Here is a 26413-nt window from a genome sequence, read left to right as displayed (position 1 = left end):
ACTTTCAAAACTCAGAATCATGTGAGATAAGGATAAAGGACACATGATCCTGATCCTTATATGAGAAAATAAGGAAATGAAATAGTTCAAGATTAGGACGTTACCAGAGTAAGGATCATTGATGCTTTAAGGATCATTCCAGGATACCCCTAATGTAAGGATCATCTGTGCCATGAGGATCCTGCTCACATGAAATATTTCTTCAAATGGACAACATTCCAAGCTCTTGGTAACAAATCACCTTCCATGGTCAGCAATCTATATGCCCCCTTTCCTGCTTCAGCTTCAATCAAATAAGGGCCTTCCCATTTTGGTGCCAATTTTCCATCAGCAGGATTGGTGGTATTCTGAAATGCTTTCCTTAATACCATATCACCAATCTGAAATTTCCTGATCCTGACATTTTTGTTGTAAGCACCAGCCATTCTTTGTTGATAACTGGCCATCCTTATCCTAGCCAGATCCTTGATTTCCTCAATAGTATCCAGGTCTTGAGCCAAGTTCTCATCATTTTCCTCAGGATCACGGGTACTTGTTCTAGCAGTTGGAACCACCATTTCTGTTGGGATCACTGATTCTGCCCCAAATACCAAAGAGAATGGTGTTTGACCAGTAGCATTCTTAGGGGTTGTCCTATCATCCCAAAGCACATAAGGTAATTCTTCTGCCCATTTCCCTTTCTTGGATCCAAGCTTCTTCTTCAAATTGTTGATGATGATCTTGTTGGATGATTCTGCTTGACCATTAGCTTGTGGGTGGACTGGTGTTGATGTTATCATCTTAATCCCCCAGCTGTCACAAAAGTTAGTAGTTCTGCCCCTAATAAATTGGGAACCATTATCACATATAATTTCAGAAGGAATACAAAATCTAGTTATAATATTTCTTTTAATGAAGGATATAACTTCCTTTTCTCTAACTTGGGTAAAAGCTTCAGCTTCTATCCACTTGGAGAAGTAATCCGTCATGGCTAGCATGAACACTTTTCCACCAGGTGCCTTAGGGAGCTTACCAACTATATCCATGCCCCATCTCATAAATGACCAAGAGGAGGATATAGGATGTAGGAATTCAGCCGGCTGATGAAGGATATTGCTGTGTCTCTGACAAGGATCACACTTCTTAGCATATTCCACAGCATCCCTTTTCATAGTTGGCCAGTAGTATCCTGTCCTTAGGATCCTTGAGAACAATGCCCTGCCCCCAGTGTGGTTTCCACAATCTCCTTCATGGAAGTCTTTTAAAACTTCTTGGACTTCAGGATCCTCAATGCATCTTAAATATGGTCCTGCAAGAGATCGCTTATACAAAATATTATTTAAGATTGTGAATTGAGATACCTTAATTTTGAAAGCCCTAGGATTTTCTCCCGTAGGAATCTCTCCGTGTTGTAAGTATCTCATGATTGGTGAGATCCATGATCCTGATCCTGAATAAGATTGAGTATCCTCACTAGGGATAATTGCAGAATCCTCCCCTATTTACATGGCCACATGATCCTCGATGGCAGAAGCCAAGATATGGATAATGGGGATACTTATATCCTCCGGGATCTTCAAGGATGATCCTAAGTTAGCCAATGCGTCAGCTTCTGTATTTTCTTCCCTTGGTACCTGTGTCAAACTAAAGGAAACAAAAGAGAGTGCCAACTCTTTGACTATCTCTAAATATTTGGTTAGCTTTTCACCTTTAATAGTATAGGATCCATTAAAGTGATTTGTAATTAATAATGAATCTACATGTACCTCAAGGTACCTGATCCCCATATGCTTAGCAATTTGCAAACCAGCAATTAAGGCTTCATACTCGGCCTCATTATTACTGGTTTGGAACTCACAAGCTATAGAGTGGGGTATTATGTCCCCCTGTGGCGATTTTAGTAGTATACCAAGCCCTGTGCCTTTGACGTTTGAGGATCCATCAGTATAGAGTATCCAAGGATCCTTGGTCTCCTCCAGCTGCTGGACTTCTAACTCAGCTTCTTTTTGTAAATCACTACTGAAATCAGCCACAAAGTCGGCCAATGCTTGGGATTTGATGGCTGTCCTAGGCTCATATCTTATATCATAGGCACTAAGCTTCACTGCCCACTTAGCCATCCTTCCTGACATCTCTGGTTTCCTGAGGACATTCTTAATTGGAAAATTAGTTTTAACAACAATAACATAAGTTTCAAAATAATGTCTCAACTTAGTAGATGCCATAATTAATGCAAGAATAAGCTTTTCAAGGTGTGAATACCTGGATTCGGCATCAAGTAAACTCTTACTTACATAATAGACAGGATGTTGTGTACCTTCGTGATCCTTAACAAGGACCGCACTTACTGCTTTTGAGGATACTGCTTGATACAAGGATAGCACATCGCCTTTTTCTGGTTTCATCAAGGCCGGGGCTGAGGATAGGTAATCTTTGAGAGCTCTTAAGGCATTTTCATGCTTCTCAGTCCACTCAAATTTCTTGTTCTTCCTTAGGATATCATAGAATTCTTTGCACTTCTCTCAGGATTTGGATATAAATCTGTTCAAAGCTGCTATCCTGCCTGTTAGCCTTTGGACATCCTTAGCATTGGCAGGAGATTTGATATTCACTAAGGCTTTGATCTGTTCCGGGCTAGCTTCAATGCCTCTCTTGGTCACCATGTATCCTAAGAATTTACCTGCTTTAACACCAAAGTGACACTTTGAAGGATTAAGTTTCATGTTATATCTGTCAAGGATATCAAATGCTTCCTCCAAGTCCCTTAGGTGATCCTCAGCTTTTATGGACTTTACCACCATATCATCTATGTAAACCTCCATAGTTTGTCCAATCTGATCCTTGAACATCATATTCACCAGCCTTTGATATGTTGCACCTGCATTCCTTAATCCAAACGGCATAGCAATATAACAATATATACCGGTTGGAGTCACAACAGCCGTATCCTCTTGATCAGATGGTTCCATCTGAATTTGTTGAAATCCAGATGAAGCATCCATAAAAGTCAATAGTTCATGACCCGCCGTTGCATCCACCATGGAGTCAATGTGGGGTAATGGGAAAGGATCCTTGGGACATGCCTTATTTAAATCTGTGAAATCGACACATACCCTCCACTTTCCATTTTTCTTTTGAACAACAACCACATTGGCCAACCATCTTGGATACTTGACCTCTCTAATCATACCTGCCCGGAGCAATTTCTCTACCTCTTCCTGGATAATGGCATTTCTTTCGGGTGCAAACTTCCTCCTTTTTTGATGGATTGGTTTGAATGACCTGTCAATGCCAAGTTTATGAGTTATAATATCTTTAGATATACCTGTCATATCCTCGTGTTTCCATGCAAAGGTAGTCTTCCTTCTTTTGAGGAAGGATACGAGATCTTCTTTCATTTTGCCAAGGATCCCCGATCCGATATAGATTCTGGATTCAGGATCATCAGGATCCATGAGGATTTCTACCACATCCTGCTCTCTTGCCTCCAAGACATCCCTTGGAGGATACTTTGATTGCTATTGCTCCCTTGACTTCGAGGCTGGTTTCATCGATGAAGTGTAGCAGTTCTTAGCCTCCTGCTGATCACTGTCAATCTTGACTATTCCCCAAGGACTAGGAAGCTTCACACATTGATGGTAGGTAGATGGGACTGCCTTCATATCGTGTATCCAGGGCCTGCCAAGGATAACATTACAACAAGATAAACAGTCAATAACACAAAATTTTTGATAAGAATGTAGGCCTTCTATGTATATTGGGAGTTTAATGTCCCCCAGGGTATTCTTAGTTTCGCCACTAAATCCCACGAGCACGGAGGATCTTGGTATGATATCTGATTCAGGGATACCCATTTTCTTTAGAACATCAAGTTGGATAATGTTCACTGAGCTTCCTCCGTCAATAAGGATCCTGCGGACAAAATGGTTAGAAATGAAAAGAGTAATAACTAAACCATCGTGATGAGGATCCTGGATATCAACACGATCATCCTCATCAAAGGTTATGACTTTTCCTTCAGAGACACTTGATGTTCGAACAGGTCTTCCTCCACTATCCATTTTAGTTTCCTTTGTATGCCTTTTAGCTGCTGAGAAGGATGTACCACAGATGTCTGATCCTCCAGAAATAAAGTTTATTACTTGTGCATCTGCTGGAGGGGCCGGAGCTTTCTCAGGGATCCTTTCAGGATCCTGAGTCCTTGACTTTTTTCTACCCAACAATTCTTTTAGATGCCCCTTGCTCAACAAGTATCCAATTTCCTTTCTCAATGCAATGCATTCTTCTGTGTCACACCCCTATTTACACGTGTCTCACCGGTGGGCCCGGTGGGGGATTACCGTGACGATGTTGGCAACAATATAGTCAAACCACACAATTATATAATGCACAACGGAAGCATAAGATAAATATATAATTTCAACCTCTGATTGTAATATCAAAATGTATTACAGGGGTTGGATATATCCACAGTGGATCGTAAATAGACATAAAGTATTGTTCCATCAGATACTGCAATCAAGCTTGCGAGACTTATCCCGACGCTAGGGAGCTAATACCAGCCAATTTACGTTTAGGTACCTGCACTTAATCTTTTTGGGGAAAATACGTCAGTTTACACTGGTAAATACATTCAACTGACACATTTGAAAATGTTTATTAAAAATTGATTTGAATGCACAAGGCACAAACTCTTTTATAACTTGGGAAAATTCATAATGATCTTGTGAACGTTTTACATGTTCTTTTATGCGTTCAGTAGCCCGGGTCGTGCCGGGTTAAAGATTTATAGACACACCACGTTTGCGTAAAACCGTAGTATAAAAACCAACGGCTACGTCTTTTAATTTTAATGTCGACACTTTATACCGGGTGTACGCCTACACCGGGATGTCGATGGTCGTGGCCATTTCGTAAAATGATGCCAAGGATATCCGGGACAACGGTCATTAAACCCCCCAAAGGCTTATAAGCAACAAAACTGTTTAAATGAGCCGATCATATTTAATCAATTAACCACCTAAGCGATGGAATTATATAATGCTCAATCAAGCGGTATTAATATACCGTAACCCAAGCCCATATAGGGGAAATAAGTTAAAGTATTTACCTTTGCAAGTATAAATCCTTAATTTAGATCAAGTCACCGATAGCTTTTACTGGGGCTCCTAATCTGGAACGAAGGTTTTAATTAACCTCTTAGAATCCTAACGGTCCTTATATTAGCCGTAGCTTAAACCGGTTGATTCCGATACATAGATATGGTTAATTCGCACGAAAAAGCGAAAACCGAGAATGGAGTATGATTTGGACCCAACAAGTTCAGTGACTTGTTTTATATGGGTTTATAGTTCATACTCTGGATTTTGGGGTTCAAATAATATAATTTGACCCATATCGGCTATTGCACGAAAACTAGTTCCATGAGCCGTACCGTGTGCGCAAATAGGCGAAACGGTTAACCATAAGTGTCCTACGCTTATTTCCTAAGTCAATATGCCTTAAAAGTATTTTGGTATCAGTAGGATACCTTCCGTAATGCCCGTAACGAGTTTAAGTTTATATTATGCCCCGTAGGGGCTTTTCGGTCATTTTAAAGACTTTAAAAGGGCTTTTCGAGTTCTACAAGAAATCTGAGTTTCCCGAACAGCTTATAAAGCTTAAAATACTTTATTTATTATTTAAAACCAGTGGCAACTGGAATCGGGTCAAAAGACCTTGTAGAACTCCCGTTTTGGCCAAAAAGGGCATATTCGGTATTTACCGAACCGTAGCCATAACCACAGGTTATGAGCAAGGTAAAAATTATTAAAAATCTTTAAAATTCCCAAAATATTATTTTACCACAGTGGGTAAAAGTTTTGGTGACGAAAATTTGGGTTAGATGGGCGTTATGCTAATTGCGCCGTTAATTACAAAACTTTCTTAAAAGTGCGCCTTTTAGCATAACTCTCATTCTAGACCTCGGATTGACGTGAAACTTTAAGGACATGCTTATAATTTAATAAGCAAGGTTTTGGTCCGTTCATGTGTCCGAAATACTCGTTTTAATTTTAAAAGGCCGTTACGGTCAACTTTTAGGCGAATGACGGAATTGCGCAAAAGACTCGGATAACTCATGAACCGACCACAGAGGTTTATACCAACATGTGACCTGGTCCTAAGAGAGTCCTAAGGTATATTTATACCTCACTAAAACGGGTCAGAACTGAAGTCAAAGCAAAAGTCAAACTTTTGCGACATTCGGCTCCGAACCGGTTCAATATAGCAAATGATCGATTCACACGAGCGCAAACAAGTTTATATGCTTATTATCATGTTTTATGATTGTCAAAACAGGTTCCATAACATATACGTTACAGATTATGCATAAATCGCTAAAATAGCTTTCTGTTGACTTTTTAACCGCACGTTTGACTCGACATTTGACATAGTTAGAGTGGTGATCAGGGGGAACCTTTTTAGACGTTTATTACCCACATAAATACCAACTCATAACCATTTTTGATTCGTCATAAGACTGAACCATTGCTGAGTTATTTTAATGTCAAACCGTGTTTACGACAGTTTGGTTCTTAGCCATTTACTAAGGAAATGTGAAACCACAAAGGGTTAGATCACTTACAGAGGTTGTGTTCTTGCTTATGGAGCAGAGATGAGGACTTGAGAGCACTTAGAATGATCAAAGATGTGAGTTTGAGTTGTGTGAATTGTTATGAGCTTAAGGCATGCTATTTATAGCCAATGCCAAGCAAACATGATCATTACAACACTTACAATCAGACCAGAGGTGATGGTAGGTGTCCCCTAAGTGTTATGGGTTGAGCATAGGGTGCCCATGCCCCATTTGTTGGTTATTGATCGTTCAAGGCTCCAAAAGTCAAGAAAACATCAACATTCTGCATCTGGGCACTTTACGCGGCCCGCATGGGAGTTCCCATGCATTTTAATGCGGGTCGCTTGAGTTTAATAAATCAGATGCGTAATTGAGGTGGCTCGCGGCCCGCCTCAACTTAAACATAACCTTCACGCGGGTCGCGAGAGGTTAAGATTTCAGAATTTTTAAATCTTTTGTTATGATTACAGAATCTGGCCATTAATAACGAAATCTTTCGTAATGATTTACCTGACCTTTCGGGTTTGAAGGGGTAACTTTGCGGTTTGGCCCTCGGTTATTTACCGATAGGGGCCTCGTGTTATTTACCCGCATTATTAAGTCCCCGGTTATTTAGTAATTATATTGGAAAGCCTTAACTTTCACTGTTGACGCTTTTAAACCTTCTTCTACGAATTCGATCGTAACTTTCTCGTTTCATATCGAAACTTCGCGAAATTCATATATATTATTTTAGTGAGGGTATAATACTGTTACAAAGTCTTTGGAACGTTAAAGGGTCACTCAGAGGTATTATTAAACATGTTGACACAGTTAACCCATGTAGTTTGTAATCTCTCACTTTCTTCCGCGTTTTGTTTTTGTACGATCTATAATTTATTCGTTTGAAGGTTTAAGCATTATTTAGGGATACTATACAGTATATTTACCCTTGTTGACATTTATAACCCTCGAATTTATATACTTTCAAGGTTTGTCAAAATTAGTCCTTTATTTATTATAGATGCCACGTGTAAACAAATGACACGTGTTAACACATCATTGGACACAAAAATTCGAGGTGTTACATCCTCACCCCCTTAAAATAAATCTCGACCCGAGATTTACTCAAATAAATAGGGGTATTTTTCTTTCATTGTAGCTTCGACTTCCCACGTATATTCAGGACCTCTACGAGCATCCCATTTGACTTTTACAATCGGTACGTGCTTTCTGCGAAGCTTCTTCACCTGTCGATCTTCAATCGACAAAGGTTTTTCTATGAACTTTAAGCTCTCATCTATATGCACATCTGTGTGTGGAATCACCAACGATTCGTCGGCGAAGCATTTTTTGAGATTGCAGATGTGGAACACATTGTGAATTCCATTGAGCTCTTCAGGCAAGTTCAACTTATAGGCAACTGATCCGACCCGTTCAATGACCTCAAAAGGTCCTATGTATCTCGGACTCAGTTTGCCTTTCTTGCCGAAACGCATCACCCCTTTCCAGGGTGATACCTTAAGTAACACTTTTTCACCTACTTCGAAGTGAAAATCCTTACGCTTTGGATCAGCGTAGCTCTTCTGCCTATCGCGGGCAGCCTTGAGACGTTCCCGGATTTGGACAATCTTGTCCGTCGTCTGGAAAACAATCTCTGGTCCCGATAGTTGGACCTCTCCTACTTCCGCCCAACAAACAGGCGATCTGCATTTCCTACCATATAATGCCTCAAAAGGCGCAACCTTTATGCTGGTGTGGTAGCTATTATTGTAGGAGAATTCGATCAAGGGTAGGTTTTTATCCCAGTTACCACCTAAATCGATCGCACATGCACGAAGCATGTCTTCTAGCGTTTGGATAGTACGCTCGCTTTGACCGTCCGTCTGTGGATGGTAAGCCGTACTAAAGTTTAAACGCGTGCCCAAAGATTGCTGGAAACTTTTCCAGAAATGAGATGTGTATCTAGTATCCCTGTCGGAGATAATAGACACAGGTATGCCGTGTAAGGCTACAATCTTATCAACATAAAGTTGGGCTAACATATCGGAGCTATACGTCTCCTTGATGGGTAGAAAATGAGCTGATTTAGTCAGCCTATCGACTATGACCCATATTGTATCGTTTCCTTTCCTGGTCTTGGGTAACTTGGTTATGAAGTCCATAGTTACGCATTCCCACTTCCACTCGGGAAGTTCAGGCTGTTGTAGCAAGCCAGATGGCTTTTGGTGCTCGGCTTTGACTTGAGCACAAGTCAAGCACTTTGCTACATGGGCGGCTACAGACTTTTTCAAGCCTATCCACCAATAATTTGCCTTTAAGTCTTGGTACATTTTGTCTGCACCCGGATGGACTGAGTATTTGGAACTATGGGCTTCCTGGAGAACAACATCTCGTAGTCCTCCATAAATCAGAACCCATATACGTCCGTTCAGCCTAAGAATTCCATCCTTGCTAAGAGTCAACTGCTCCTCAGTTACTCCCAGCTTTTCATTAGGATAATTAGCTTCCAACACAGCCTCACGTTGCGCAGCTAATATTCTTTCCATTAAATTATTCTTAACCTCAATGCTCTTGGCATTGATTCGAATGGGTTTTACCCTTTCTTTCCTGCTCAAGGCATCGGCGACTACATTCGCCTTGCCGGGATGGTACCTGATTTCGCAGTCATAATCATTCAGGGTTTCCATCCAACGACGCTGTCTCATGTTCAACTCCTTCTGGTTGAACAGGTGCTGGAGGCTTTTGTGATCAGAATAAATCACAAATTTAATACCATAAAGGTAGTGCCTCCACAACTTCAGTGCAAATACAACGGCACCCAACTCCAAGTCGTGGGTGGTGTAATTCTTTTCATGCACCTTTAATTGCCTTGAAGCATAGGCAATCACCTTGCCCTTCTGCATAAGCACACACCCCATGCCTGTGTGTGATGCATCGCAGTAAACTACGAATTCATCTGTACCTTCTGGTAATGTCAGCACAGGTGCGTTGCTTAGCTTTTGCTTCAGTATTTCGAAGGACTCTTGCTGCTTTGGGCCCCAAATGTACTTTTCTTTCTTCTTGGTCAAGGAAGTCAAGGGCGCAGCAATCCTCGAAAAATTTTCAATAAATCTCCGGTAGTATCCTGCTAACCCCAGGAAGCTACGGATTTCGGTAGGCGTCTTTGGCTCTTGCCAGTTCATGACTGCCTCTACCTTAGCGGGATCCACTTGGATACCACGCTCACTCACAACGTGTCCTAAAAACTGAACTTCTCGTAGCCAGAATTCACATTTCGAGAATTTGGCGTAGAGTTTCTCACGCTGTAGTAATTCGAGAATGCAACGGAGGTGCTTCTCGTGGTCAGCTTGATTCTTGGAATATATAAGGATATCGTCGATGAAGACTATGACGAATTTGTCCAAGTACGGCTTGCAAACGCGGTTCATGAGATCCATGAACGCAGCCGGTGCATTCGTGAGCCCAAAAGGCATCACTAGGAACTCGTAATGACCATAGCGAGTCCTAAATGCAGTCTTGTGTACATCTTCATCTCTGACCCTTAGTTGATGATAACCCGACCTTAAGTCAATCTTGGAGAAGTAGCTTGCTCCTTGCAGCTGATCGAATAGATCATCGATCCTTGGTAAAGGATATCTATTCTTTATGGTAACTTTATTCAGTTCTCTATAGTCGATGCACAACCGCATCGATCCGTCCTTCTTCTTTACAAATAGGACAGGAGCTCCCCAGGGAGATGAACTAGGTCTGATAAAACCTTTCGCCAGCAGTTCATCCAACTGGGTCCTCAGTTCTTTCATTTCCGTCGGAGCTAATCTGTAAGGTGCTCTTGCTATCGGAGCTGCTCCAGGTATGATGTCAATTCTGAACTCCACTTGTCTATCTGGTGGCAAACCAGGTAGTTCTTCAGGAAAAACCTCGGGGTATTCAGAAATGACAGGAAGATCCTCGATCTTTGGCTTTGGTTCTTCAATTATCACCTGAGCCATGTAAATTACACAGCCTCTGTTCAAACACCTTGAAGCTTTCAGCATAGATACGACTTCGGGCAATCCGTAATGCGTATCACCTCGAATGGTAAGAGATTCACCACTCGGAGTTTTTAAAACTATTTGTCTTTTGCCGCAAATGATTTGGGCCTGATTACTGGATAACCAGTCCATGCCTAGCACGATGTCAAAACCCGCCAGTTTGAAAGGAAGTAGAGATAAAGGAAAAGAATGGTTCCTAATGGACATTTCACATCCTTCTAGAACAGTAGAGACGGTTTCTATCGTGCCGTCTGCTAACTCTACTTCGTATTTCACGTCGAGGGTTTTGATAGGCATTTTTAGTAGTTGGCAAAATTTCTGGTCTACAAAGGATTTATCGGCGCCAGAATCGAATAGTACTCTTGCAAATATATTATTTACGAGAAAAGTACCTGTAAGCACATTATCGTCCTTAACCGCTTCCTTTGCATCCAAGCGGAAAACTCTCGCATTTGATTTCTTCGTCTCTTCCGCCTTCTTGGCATACTTCGGGCAATTACTCTTTATGTGCCCCTTTTCGTTACAATTATAGCAGGTTGCATCCTTTATCTTTTTGCACTCCACGGTCTTGTGATCCTTGGACTTGCATAGCCCACAGGATGGAGTCTTTTGTTGCGACTGTGAACCAGACGCAAACCTACACTTCCCGGAGTGAGGTTTCTTGCAGACCTTGCAGTGAGGTCTTCCATCAGCTTGCCCCTCCTTCTTTGCCTCCGACCCTCTCTTGCCCTCACCGTTTCCACGGTGCTTTTTCCCAGACTTTCGTGAGGTATCATCCTCACGTTTTCGCTTTTCAGCCTCCTTGCTCCTTTGTGCCCTCAGACGGACAGCATCTAGTGTGAGAGACAAGGAGAGGTCAGTAACTGACCTGAAGGTCGTCGGCCTAGAGGCCTTCACACTGGCCTTGATTGCCGGCTCTAAGCCCCCAATGAATCGGGCAATCCTTCGAGGTTCTGGTGTTACAAGATATGGCACCAGGCGTGACATAGTGTTAAAACTTGTCAGATATGCTTGACAATCCAGGTTTGTCATCACCAGTGAGACAAAATCCGCCTCAATCTTCTCAACCTCGTGCTGAGGGCAGTAGTTTTCTTTTATGAGGGAAATAAACTCCCCCCATGACATTTTGTATAAGGCAGCCTTACCTGAAGCCTGCACCAGAGCTCTCCACCACGCCAGGGCCTCGCCCTTGAATGACTGGGACACAAACTTAACCACGTCCCTCTCAGCACACCCGCTGATGTCCACTATCGTGTCCATCTCGTCTAGCCAGGTGATACAGTCAACCGCACCTTTCTCCCCTGTAAATTCACGGGGCTTACATGATACAAAGTATTTGTAGGTGCAACCCTTAGCACTGGACGCATCAGTATATTCTCTATCGCGATGAACGCTGTGCTCAGTAGACGAATGCTTGTCGTCATCTTTCTTGGGTTCAGAGGGTGGTTTGGAGTGTGTCTTTGGTTTAGAGGGTGGTTTTGACACAGTTCTGCCTTGAGACTCAGTATGTTGACGATCAATAGCTGCCTGAACAGCATTGTCAATCAGAGCCTTCAGTTGTGCGCCTGTCAAATGCACTGACGCATTGTCATAGTCATCTTCATTTGTGTGGCTGTTCTCTCCATTGGGATCCGCCATTTGTAACTTGATTCTGTTACAGAAGATAACAAAATTTTATTTAGAAGATTATTATATAATTGTCTTTTATGACAATTTGTCAACCATGGTACAGAGACCATATTTGGTTAACTTTTTATTTCATTATATATTAGGATTTGAATATATCCTATTTCAGCTATATAAATAGTATTGGCGGCATAAAGCCTAACCATGATGATGTTTTATAATATCAGCCGAGATTTCATAGAATCAAAGGCATAGAGAATTGAACCGTAGTTCTTTTATCTCTTTCTGACAGAGGGTCATAGACTACCACTGCCTTTTGTCTTTATAAGACAATTATTATGGCCCAAAGGCACTACACCTCTAATGGATGTTTTAAATATAGTTGGCCCGTAGGCGCTACATCTCTAATGGATGTTTTAATATGGTTGGCCCGTAGGCACTACATCACTAATGGATGTTTTAATAATATTGGCCCGTAGGCACTACATCACTAATGGATGTTTTAATAACATTGGCCCGTAGGCAATGCATCACTAATGGATGTCTTTAATAATATTGGCCCGTAGGCACTACATCACTAATGGATGTTTTAATATGTTGGCCCGTAGGCAGTGCATCACTAATGGATGTCTTTAATAATATTGGCCCGTAGGCACTACATCACTAAGGGATGTTTTAATATGTTGGCCCGTAGGCAGTGCATCACTAATGGATGTCTTTAATAATATTGATCACCTTTATTGGTGATTTAACCCACGATTTATAATCATTTAGTGGGGTTTGAAATCCTTAAAGGATTATTGTATAAGAATGACGTGCGTGATTTTAACGAATCACATCTGCCATGAATGTTAACATGCGTACAGAGGTTAACAGGGAATTTAGAATCTTTTCAATTTGGTCGTACCATCTTGGCTGGATCTTAAAAGACACCAAGCTAGGTTTCACCTTTTAAGATTCTTTATTTAGGCAGATCAATATAAAAGGAATGGTTTTGATTTATTTTATATATATTATAACAAAACTCATAACATACATTCCAAAATCTCAAATACAATTACATATTGCCCTAAACGGGTCTTTCAAATAGTACATACCTCCAGAGAGGTTTTAAAATAAGTGACAAGTCCACGCAGGGACTAATACAAGATAGGTGTCCATGCAAGGACTAAAGATAAGTCCACGTAGGGACTGAAATACGATAAGTTGTCCACGCAGGGACTTATTTCAAAGTAGAAATTACATTAGTACAACTATTAAGGGCTAATGGTCACGTTTCTTCTTTTTGCCCTTTAGTAGGTTCGCCAAGCCCTTGAGAAATCCTCGGTGGCTCTTTTTCTCTTCTTCGAACTCTCTCTCCACACGATCTAGTCGATGGAGTATTTCTTCCTGTTCAGGAGGAGAGAAACGTGGTTGTGGCGCTTGATGTGGAACTGGAGGTCTGGGAGGTATTGGATACCCATGAGCTGAGTAGTCCGGTGGTCCCATGTTTCCATGTGCTCCGTCAGGGTAGCGCGCATTATATCTTGCCGACACCACATATGGGTCGCGCTCATAGCCGTAGTTGTATTGTGCTTGTGACGGTTCAAATGGGTTGTAAGCCGTTGGTCCCGTGTAAGCTGGTATGGGTTGGTCATACCCAAATGGTGGCGAATTTCGTGCAGCTGGTGCGGAGTTCGCCTCCTGTATTGGACTTGAAGGTCCTTCTTCTTGTAGCGGCGGATAGTGGCTACTACTAGAATGTCGAGGAGTGCTGAAGTGGATACCCCCTCCTCCTCGTGTAGACATACGAGCATTTGTCCTCCTACGCCTCGGCGGATCAGGTATTACTGGTTGTGCCGGTGGCGGAGGTGGTGGCGTAACTGCCTCAAAGCGTGAATCCTCAGAGGGATCCTGTGGATGTCTCGGTTGTTGAGATGTTTGTCGAGATGGCGTGTAGTACCATTCATGTCGGTCAAACATCGCTTGGAAACTGTCAGGTCCTTGATAGGGCGTTCCATGGAAGGATGACCCATCAGAAACTTCTATCGGATGCGTGGGCGTACCACGAGCTGGTTCCGTAGGATCCTCATCTTCCTCCATGGGATCTTCAGAAAAATGGTCTTGTGGCCCTAGTGGAACAAAACCTAAAGGTTCCTGTATGTAGTCAGCCGGATTAAACTGACCTATGTAGTATGGAGTAGGGTCGTCGTAATTCGGTGCGATACCGAACGTTGTAGGGGTATGAAGGAAGGTTGTGGGTTGTTGGGATCATTTTCTGAATCTGGCCCAAAGGAGTGCCGGTAGGATGGCGTCGAGCTGTGCGAAGTGGAATGCCTCGCGGGTTCGTAAAGATCTCTTCGTCGTTGTGGCTCTTCGCTCCGTGTCATCGACGGATGTCTTGTACCAGATGTTCCAGCCTCGTTATCGTGATGTGTCACGATTTCTCCTCGGCCTCTTCGTCCCCTTCCTCTTCCTCGGAATATAACATGTGGCATTTTCCTGCTTAAAACTTATTAAAAATCGAATCGAAAATAAAGACAAAAAGGAGTAATAATCCGAATTTGTCCTAAGTTCTTGTCTAGACTCAAGTATGTGCAATTGTGTCATTGAGATTAAACACAATAGGGTAGTGTTTAATTCACTCAACGTTGGCTCTGATACCAACCTGTCACACCCCTATTTACACGTGTCTCACCGGTGGGCCCGGTGGGGGATTACCGTGACGATGTTGGCAACAATATAGTCAAACCACACAATTATATAATGCACAGCGGAAGCATAAGATAAATATATAATTTCAACCTCTGATTGTAATATCAAAATGTATTACAGGGGTTGGATATATCCACAGTGGATCATAAATAGACATAAAGTATTGTTCCATCAGATACTGCAATCAAGCTTGCGAGACTTATCCCGACGCTAGGGAGCTAATACCAGCCAATTTACGTTTAGGTACCTGCACTTAATCTTTTTGGGGAAAATACGTCAGTTTACACTGGTAAATACATTCAACTGACACATTTGAAAATGTTTATTAAAAATTGATTTGAATGCACAAGGCACAAACTCTTTTATAACTTGGGAAAATTCATAATGATCTTGTGAACGTTTTACATGTTCTTTTATGCGTTCAGTAGCCCGGGTCGTGCCGGGTTAAAGATTTATAGACACACCACGTTTGCGTAAAACCGTAGTATAAAAACCAACGGCTACGTCTTTTAATTTTAATGTCGACACTTTATACCGGGTGTACGCCTACACCGGGATGTCGATGGTCGTGGCCATTTCGTAAAATGATGCCAAGGATATCCGGGACAACGGTCATTAAACCCCCCAAAGGCTTATAAGCAACAAAACTGTTTAAATGAGCCGATCATATTTAATCAATTAACCACCTAAGCGATGGAATTATATAATGCTCAATCAAGCGGTATTAATATACCGTAACCCAAGCCCATATAGGGGAAATAAGTTAAAGTATTTACCTTTGCAAGTATAAATCCTTAATTTAGATCAAGTCACCGATAGCTTTTACTGGGGCTCCTAATCTGGAACGAAGGTTTTAATTAACCTCTTAGAATCCTAACGGTCCTTATATTAGCCGTAGCTTAAACCGGGTGATTTCGATACATAGATATGGTTAATTCGCACGAAAAAGCGAAAACCGAGAATGGAGTATGATTTGGACCCAACAAGTTCAGTGACTTGTTTTATATGGGTTTATAGTTCATACTCTGGATTTTGGGGTTCAAATAATATAATTTGACCCATATCGGCTATTGCACGAAAACTAGTTCCATGAGCCGTACCGTGTGCGCAAATAGGCGAAACGGTTAACCATAAGTGTCCTACGCTTATTTCCTAAGTCAATATGCCTTAAAAGTATTTTGGTATCAGTAGGATACCTTCCGTAATGCCCGTAACGAGTTTAAGTTTATATTATGCCCCGTAGGGGCTTTTCGGTCATTTTAAAGACTTTAAAAGGGCTTTTCGAGTTCTACAGGAAATCTGAGTTTCCCGAACAGCTTATAAAGCTTAAAATACTTTATTTATTATTTAAAACCAGTGGCAACTGGAATCGGGTCAAAAGACCTTGTAGAACTCCCGTTTTGGCCAAAAAGGGCATATTCGGTATTTACCGAACCGTAGCCATAACCGCAGGTTATGAGCAAGGTAAAAATTATTAAAAATCTTTAAAATTCCCAAAATATTATTTTACCACAGTGGGTAAAAGTTTTGGTGACGAAAATTTGGGTTAGATGGGCGTTATGCTAATTGCGCCGTTAATTACAAAACTTTCTTAAAAGTGCGCCTTTTAGCATAACTCTCATTCTAGACCTCGGATTGACGTGAAACTTTAAGGACATGCTTATAATTTAATAAGCAAGGTTTTGGTCCGTTCATGTGTCCGAAATACTCGTTTTAATTTTAAAAGGCCGTTACGGTCAACTTTTAGGCGAATGACGGAATTGCGCAAAAGACTCGGATAACTCATGAACCGACCACAGAGGTTTATACCAACATGTGACCTGGTCCTAAGAGAGTCCTAAGGTATATTTATACCTCACTAAAACGGGTCAGAACTGAAGTCAAAGCAAAAGTCAAACTTTTGCGACATTCGGCTCCGAACCGGTTCAATATAGCAAATGATCGATTCAAACGAGCGCAAACAAGTTTATATGCTTATTATCATGTTTTATGATTGTCAAAACAGGTTCCATAACATATACGTTACAGATTATGCATAAATCGCTAAAATAGCTTTCTGTTGACTTTTTAACCGCACGTTTGACTCGACATTTGACATAGTTAGAGTGGTGATCAGGGGGAACCTTTTTAGAGGTTTATTACCCACATAAATACCAACTCATAACCATTTTTGATTCGTCATAAGACTGAACCATTGCTGAGTTATTTTAATGTCAAACCGTGTTTACGACGGTTTGGTTCTTAGCCATTTACTAAGGAAATGTGAAACCACAAAGGGTTAGATCACTTACAGAGGTTGTGTTCTTGCTTATGGAGAAGAGATGAGGACTTGAGAGCACTTAGAATGATCAAAGATGTGAGTTTGAGTTGTGTGAATTGTTATGAGCTTAAGGCATGCTATTTATAGCCAATGCCAAGCAAACATGATCATTACAACACTTACAATCAGACCAGAGGTGATGGTAGGTGTCCCCTAAGTGTTATGGGTTGAGCATAGGGTGCCCATGCCCCATTTGTTGGTTATTGATCGTTCAAGGCTCCAAAAGTCAAGAAAACATCAACATTCTGCATCTGGGCACTTTACGCGGCCCGCATGGGAGTTCCCATGCATTTTAATGCGGGTCGCTTGAGTTTAATAAATCAGATGCGTAATTGAGGTGGCTCGCGGCCCGCCTCAACTTAAACATAACCTTCACGCGGGTCGCGAGAGGTTAAGATTTCAGAATTTTTAAATCTTTTGTTATGATTACAGAATCTGGCCATTAATAACGAAATCTTTCGTAATGATTTACCTGACCTTTCGGGTTTGAAGGGGTAACTTTGCGGTTTGGCCCTCGGTTATTTACCGATAGGGGCCTCGTGTTATTTACCCACATTATTAAGTCCCCGGTTATTTAGTAATTATATTGGAAAGCCTTAACTTTCACTGTTGACGCTTTTAACCCTTCTTCTACGAATTCGATCGTAACTTTCTCGTTTCATATCGAAACTTCGCGAAATTCATATATATTATTTTAGTGAGGGTATAATACTGTTACAAAGTCTTTGGAACGTTAAAGGGTCACTCAGAGGTATTATTAAACATGTTGACACAGTTAACCCCTGTAGTTTGTAATCTCTCACTTTCTTCCGCGTTTTGTTTTTGTACGATCTATAATTTATTCGTTTGAAGGTTTAAGCATTATTTAGGGATACTATACAGTATATTTACCCTTGTTGACATTTATAACCCTCGAATTTATATACTTTCAAGGTTTGTCAAAATTAGTCCTTTATTTATTATAGATGCCACGTGTAAACAAATGACACGTGTTAACACATCATTGGACACAAAAATTCGAGGTGTTACATCCTCACCCCCTTAAAATAAATCTCGACCCGAGATTTACTCAAATAAATAGGGGTATTTTTCTTTCATTGTAGCTTCGACTTCCCACGTATATTCAGGACCTCTACGAGCATCCCATTTGACTTTTACATGGCATGGTTGATACCTGTATCCTGCATGAATCCATGGTTAGTGGTGAGAGAATTATTAAAAGTGTTACCTCCCATCGGGTTTAAATTAGGAACACCGAATGTGAATCCATATTGCTGGGACTCTGGAATGATGGAAGGACCAGTAGAAGCAATGGTCTGCATCGGAATAAAATCTCCTTGATGGACATCGGAACTTCCTGTTTGCAAACTCCTCAAGGATCCTGGCATCTAGAAGGATCCCTGAAACTGGGACGATCCTGGAACAAAGGAGGATCCTTGAACCTGGGATGATCCTAGGACGAAGGAGGATCCTTGAACCTGGGATGATCCTGGGACGAAGGAGGATCCTTGAACCTGGGATGATCCTAGGAAGAAGGAGGATCCTTGTACCTGGGATGATCCTGGAACAAAGGAAGATCCTTGAAGCTGGGATGATCCTGGAACAAAGGAAGATCCTTGATTCTGCTGCGCTCCTGAGTATCCTCCTGAATTCATGAAGGATCCCATATGCTGAGGATAGGATCCTGCTGGCTGGAAATATGAACCTGATGCCTGAGTCACTATTGCTGATCCGTAGTGCACTCCTTTTGGTCCACCCACATATTGAACATCTGGAACCACCGATGGCTGAGAAGTAATCACCGGAGTATCAAAATTCAAAGATCTGGGCACCAGTGGGGAATGATCCTCTGCCGCTTTCTTTTGTTTCTTGAGATCTCCGATTTCTTCAAGAATCCTTTCATTGGTCTTATCCTGTTGTTGTATATGATCCTTCATCTGCAAAATCAAAGTAAACATGTCACTAGTAGTGGGAGTGTAAGAAGCAGAAGAAGTTGAAGGTTTGGAGAAAATAGGAGTTGGTTTCTTCTCAGCATTTTTCTGAGATCCAGCAGGTGGTGGAGTCAAAGGTGGAATGCCCTGAGACGAATTGACCGCAGACATTGCGGTAGAGGTATTCTTCAATGATGAAGCCATGTACTTGTATGCAATGAACCGGAATGATCACCAACAGAAAAGTTTCTTAGGAATGAAACACCAATTGCCCCACGGTGGGCGCCAAACTGTTTTGGTCAAAAATCTAATAAGGATAATGCAACCAAACTCTTAGTTACGGGGAATGATGCTTGAAATGAAGAACAATAATAACGATCACTTTGATGTAAATTGCACAAACAACACAAGGATTTATACGAGGAAAAAGCCCTTGATCAATGAATGATCTCCGGCATAAAAAACCTCGGGTGATGGAAACTACCGATCACCAAGCTCAAATAAATCAATAAATGTTTACAACTTCGGATAGTGACGAGCTAGGTACAAGGATCACTATGGTTAATTGTGTAAAAGTGTGTGAAAACTGTTAAGTGTTTGCTGAGAGCTTCGAGAGTGCAGTTGTACGAGAGTGTATGTAGCTGAAAATGGCTAAGTGTTCTAAAAATAGCTCGTCACCCCTTGAAAAATAAAAGCTAACTAAGCTAACAAACTGTCCGACTTTTGTGCCATGCTCCCACGTTCTCCACAACGTCCATTTCCATTCAAACGTGTGCGAAATACCCGTGGAATATTCCATAGTAACGTTGCCAAGACCAAGTCAAGCTTATTACTCCTGCAAAACAATACGAAACACAAACAGCCAATCGTTAGTATGAGGATCCTTAGGGTGATCCATGATCCTGATCCTGAAGCTCTTTTGAGGATCACCATTTGTCACAGAAGTAAGGATCACTATTAGGATAACAAGTAAGGATCACTAATTGTTAGAAAATCCTCCCCTAACAGATATAACAACATATTTAATGCATATTAACTTAGGAAACCTGTATATGACTCTTATGGTTACCCGTTACGCATTGTTCGCGTTCGGTTCGGTTTATGTAACTAGTTTGCATAGATAGCCGAAACGGGTCAACCCTTATCATTTTTGTCTCAAAATCCAGAATGTGTTTAGTTTACCCATATTATACAAGTCTTCAAACTTGTCGGGTCTAAATCACGTTCTATTCCGGTCTTCGCTTATTCATGCGTTTGAACCGTATCTTCCTTTAAAACTAACCGGTCTAAGTTTAAGCTTAATTAAAGACCCATTAGGAATCTAATAGGTTATTATAAACCTTCGTTCCAGAATAGGAGACCTGGTAAAAGCTACTTGCACTTGCTTGTTGTGTTTATTACTGTCACACCCCCAAAATCCGCACGCGGAGTATCACCGCTTGGAGGCGTGGCATGACCAGGATCGAGCCACCAATCATATTGAACAACGTAATTAAGTAGATAAAACCAACCACAATACAATTGGTGACCAAAAGAAAGTAACCAACTTAAGTTAACAGCGGAAGCATAATACGTAAAGCTAAAACATGAGTTCGTAGTTCATAAGTTTAAAGACCCAAAACATAAGTTCCATAAGTTTATAAAGTTTAATTATTAAGCACGGGACATAACAGTCCATATCCCACAACTGTTTTGGTCAAAAATCACACAAGGATAATGCAACCAAACTCTTTGTAAACAGGGAATGATGCTTGGTATGATGAACAAAGATAAGGATCACTTAAATGAAAATTGCACAAGTGACACAAGGATTTATACGAGGAAAAAGCCCTTGATCAATGAATGATCTCCGGCATAAAAAACCTCGGGTGATGGAAACTACCGATCACCAAACTTCAATATAACAAACAATGTTTACAACTTTGGATGGTAACGAGCTAGGTACAAGGATCACTATAGTATCGTATGCTAGAGCGTGTGAGAAATGTGTTGTGTCTTCCGAATGCTGTAGAGTGTCATTTATATAAGTGTGTATGGTCGTATTTTAGGCAAGTCACCTAACTACTAGCTCGTTACCCCTTTAGAAATAGAAGTAAATTTAGCCTAACTAAATGCCCGTAATTTGTGCTAAGTTTCCATATTCTCCACAACGTCTATTCTTGGTTATGCATGTGCGAAATCAGAGTGACAGATTCCTTGATAACGTTGCTAAGACCAGATCCAACTCGTAATTCCTGCAAAACAATATTAAATTCAAAGAGAGTAATCGTTAGTATGAGGATCCTTAGGATGATCCATGATCCTGATCCTGAAGCTCTTCTGAGGATCACTATCTGCCAAAGAAACAAGGATCACTTGTCAGGATATTATGTAAGGATCACAGGTCATTAAAATCCTGCCCTAACAATTGCCCCCAAAATATAAGGAGTAATTATGTAATATTAACGAGTTATATCTTGCCGAATCTTATCTATAACTAACTCAACGGATATATAGCCGTTAAGAATGGACTATCCATTGCGATCTGACGTCATGGAGATGACAGCCCTGCACAAATCATCATTATAAATAGAAATAGGGATAGGATCGTTTGCATTTAAATTCAGGAACTCTTCCCTTTATAATCGCGACCAGAGGATTGAACAGCTATTCCCCTTTATCTTCTCTCTTGCTTGCTCTGTTTTTCTTTCTCTTTCCATCCTTCTGTAAAAAATGTTGCTCCATAACTCTCCTAGCAAGGATCCTAAGAAGGACAGTCCCTTGAAGGGTCAAGGGATCATCAAGGATTCTCCCACCGAGAGGTGTTGTTTTACTGATCCTCAAATTGACAAAATCCGTCATTGTTTTCCGGCGAATACCCTCTTTAAATCTTTTAGCCCTACCGCTCTGAGCGATTACATCTCTGAGACTTGGGTAGCTTTCCTGGTCACTCCTTTCATGATAGGATACTCGTATCCTTTCCCTCAGTTCACCGAGTCCTTTTTCTCTCTTACCGGCATCTGCTATATCCAGGCTATGCCGATGATCTGGAGGGTTTTATACACCCTTGAAAGGATCATCGAACAAGAAGGAATTGATCTGGGTATGGCGGAGCTGGCTGAGATGTATGATCTCACAACTTTTGGATCCCACCGATACTTGTTCAAACGAAAGGCTGGAGAAGAGCACCCTGTTCTCAAAGTTACCAAAAATGACATGAACTGGAAGCGGCGGTTCTTTTTTGTGAAGAGAGATACCATCCCTGATGGGAAGGATTTGCCCAAGAAGTGGGCTACCCATGGTAGGATAGAGGATCCTGGAAGGATCACCATAGAACTTATTCCTTAGCATAAGGATCACTGACTTTTTTCTGTTTCCTTATTGTGCAGCTATATCCATTTCTCATCTTAGGTTAACTCCTGCTGCAAAAGAGAGACTCCTGGCCTTTAAGAAGCTTGATCCTGAAATAAGAACTTTCCAGGTTACCACCCAGGATTCTCAGGAAGTATCCTCTGCCTCTGCCACAATGTCAAGTAAGTATCCTTATTAAGAAGTAATTCTATGTGGGAATTCGAATTAAGTTAAAATACTTATCTTATTTTGGTTGTGTAGGTGCTGGAAAATCCTCTAAGTCTGCTTCGAAGTTCGGTATTGCTGAACTTACTAATGTCAAATCCTCAAGGAAGAAGACTCCTGCTAGCCCAAGTGCTTCAGCCCCTAAAGCACCTATCAGGGGAAAAGGAAGCAAGAAGAGAAAGGCCTCTGAGGATTTGCAAGGTCTGCCCCTGCTTCGCCAATAGTGTCTGGATTACATCAGCGAGGTAAGGATCACTGTCCTGCTTGTGTATCCTGCTGGTGTAAGGATCACTTGGTTTCTGACATTATTCCTTGTCTTCCTTGTAGAAATTTGCTGAAGTAGAGACATATGTTGGCCATGTTGAGGATCAGGATCGCCAGATTGCTGACCTTCAACAGGTTGGGGTGTTGAAGGATCTCAAGATAGCCGATCTTCAGAAGGAGCTCCAGGCCACCAAGAATGATGCTGCCAAGATGCTGATCAACTTTGACTATGAGAAGCACAAGATCACCCAGGATGCCAAGGTCTCTGCCGCGATAACTATGTACAAGATCCAGCTGCAAATGGCCATGGAAGCTCAGGATCCTGCTTTTGACAAGAGCACCTGGGATGTCGAAGGCTGGAAGGCTAGGCTGGCTGAACTGGAGGATGACGAGGAGGCTGAGGAGATCCCGATGCTTGAGGGTGGAGACGTTGGCAAGGATCAGGGTGGAGAGGCAAGTGGAGCCGGTGGTGATGGTGCAGCGAAGGATTGAGCTGCAGGATTGGGCAATGATGGAAATTTCGAGACTTAGCCGGAGCCCAATTTTTTTTGTTTGGTGGTTGTTTTTTGTGGTTGTGATGTTTTAAAACAATTATGGTCTGTATTTGAACAATAGGTTTAGGGTTGAGGATCTAGGATCCTGTGAACAATAGGTAGGATTACATATGGTGGAGGGATCCTCTGTTTGGGGGATGAAGCCATTGTGATCCTGCCGCCTTTAATTTCCTGCACCTGCTATGACCGCATGAACAATGGACACCCTTTGCCAACCCATGTGGACGGGCCACGTTTTGCTGGTAGAAACGTGGGTTGGCAATTTTGACAACTTTGAAGGGTTTAAACTTTTGTTAATAAAATAACTCTAATCTTTTTGGTTTATCTTGTGTTGTTATCCTTGTTTATCCTTTTAATTTCCAATTGTTTTGATATATATTGGTCTGAGTAAGAAAAGTTAAGCAAATTATGTTTAAGAAATTTAGGATATGATCCTGGATCAAATATCATATAATCGAAAATTTTCAAAGTAGTTTATTTTAAGGATCATAGGTTCAGTTGTCAAGGTCTAAGGGTTATTCAAATGAATAATGAATGAAATTAAAAATAGTTAAGGATCATACCTGAGGATCCGAGTTAGGATCCTAATCTTTGATCAGGATAACCATAAGGAAAACTTTAATGGATAATAAGGATTGGGGATCCTTAATTGTTTAACTTTAAAAACCTGAAAAATAGAATATAACTTGGGACTAAGCCAATATAAAAGATAAGTTAGTAACTGGGGATGTTAGGGCTGGATTTTTACAATACATGATCCTCACATGTGATCCTAACCAGTGATCCTTGTTTCTTTGGCAGATAGTGATCCTCAGCAGAGTTCCAGGATCAGGATCACGGACCATCATAGGATCCTCATGCTAACAGTTGCTTTCGTTGAATTTAATGTTGTTTTGCAGGAGTGACTAGCAGGATCCGCTCTTAGCATCACAATTAAAGGACACGTCTTTACAACTATAGCATGTGCTTAATCGGAGATGGACGTTGTGAAGGATATGGAAACTTGGCATGATTTAAGGGCGATAATTTAGGCTAGATTTACTTTTATTTCTAAAGGGGTAATGAGCTGATTATTAGTCTTTTTACCTAAAATAGGTCACCTACACTTGTATATATAACACTCTTCCTCATTCGGAAGAACACACGACACAATTCTCACACGCTTAGACACACATTACGATAGTGATCCTTGTACTCAGCTCATTATCATCCAAAGTTGTAACCATATTTTGATATATTGAAGTTGGTGATCGGTAGTTGCCATCACCCGAGGTTTTTTATGCCGGAGATCATACATTGATCAAGGGCTTTTTCCTCGTATAAATCATTGTGTCTTTGCATATTTCACATTGAAGTGATCCTTTACTTTTTCTACAAACCAAGCATCATACCCCATTTACATAAAGTTTGGTTGCATTATCCTTGTGTGATTTTTGACCAAAACAGTTTAGCGCCCACCGTGGGGCAATTGGTGCTTCATTCATAAGAAAACTTTCTGTTCGAAATCATTTCAAAGAATTACATGGCTTCATCATTGAAAAACATGTCCACGGCGATGTCTGCAGTCACCTCGTCTCAGAACACTCTGCCTCCTCCACCGGCAGGATCCCAGAAGAATGCTGAGAAGAGACAAACTCCTACTAACTCTAAACCTCCATCTTCTTCTGCTATGAATTCTTATATTCCCAGTACTAGTGATGTATTTACTTTGATTTTGCAGATGAAGGATCGTATGCAGTGGCAGGATGAAACTAATGAAAGGATCCTCAGGGAAATTGGAGATCTCAAAAGACAAAGGAGAACGGCAGAGGATCATTCCCCACTGATGCCCAAATCCTTGAGCTTTGATACTCCAATGATCACTTCTCAGCCATCGGAAATTCCAGACGTGCAAATTATGGGAGAATCAAGAGGATTGCACCTCGGATCAACAGCAATGACTCAGACATCAGGCTCACACTTTCAGCTAGCAGGATCCTATCCCCAGCATATGGGATCCTTCATGAAATCAGGAGCCTACCCGGGAGCGCAGCAGTTTCAAGGATCCTACTTTGTTCCAGGATCATCCCAGGTTCAAGGATCCTCCTTCGTTCCAGGATCATCTCAGATACCAGGATCCTTCCAGATACCAGGATCCTCCCAGATGCCAGGATCCCTAAAGAGTTTGCAAACAGGAAGTCTAGATGTCCATCAAGGGGACTTCATTCCAATGCAGACCATTGCTTCCACTGGTCCCTCCGTTATCCCCGAATCCCAGCAATATGGATTCACTAACTTGAACTCAATGGGAGGTAACACTTTAAATAATTATCTTACCACTAACCATGGATTCATGCAGGATACAGGTGTCAATCATGCTATGGCCAGGGAATTGCAGAAGCTAAAAGATATGATCTCAAGTGTTCCAGGGGTAGTCAAGCCTATCCCAGAGATCGCAGATGGAAGCCATAAGGTATCTCGCTTTGCACCACCAATTTGTGATGCAGAGGTACCCAAAAGGTTCCATATCCCTACTATGAAGCTGTATGATGGTACAACGGATCCTGAGGAGCACATAGCACAATACAGAGGATGGAGATCAATCCAATCCCGGAAAAGCTAAAGGAAGCATGCCTATGTAAAGGATTTGGATCCACTCTTACTGGATCAGCTCTTAAATGGCTGCTAAGTCTTCCCCCTTACTCTATTACTTCATTTGCTAATTTAGTTAATTTATTCAATAACCAATTCTCTTGTAGTAGTTGAAAGATTAACTAGTGATTTATATAGGGTAACTCAAAGTCATAATGAATCATTAAGGGATTATATAACTAAATTTAGTAAAGAATCCTTGGACATTCCCAACTTGGATATGGCTACGG

This window comes from Helianthus annuus, chromosome 8, assembly GCF_002127325.2.
Source record: "Helianthus annuus cultivar XRQ/B chromosome 8, HanXRQr2.0-SUNRISE, whole genome shotgun sequence".
NCBI lineage: Eukaryota > Viridiplantae > Streptophyta > Magnoliopsida > Asterales > Asteraceae > Helianthus > Helianthus annuus.
This window is presented reverse-complemented; position numbering follows the sequence as displayed.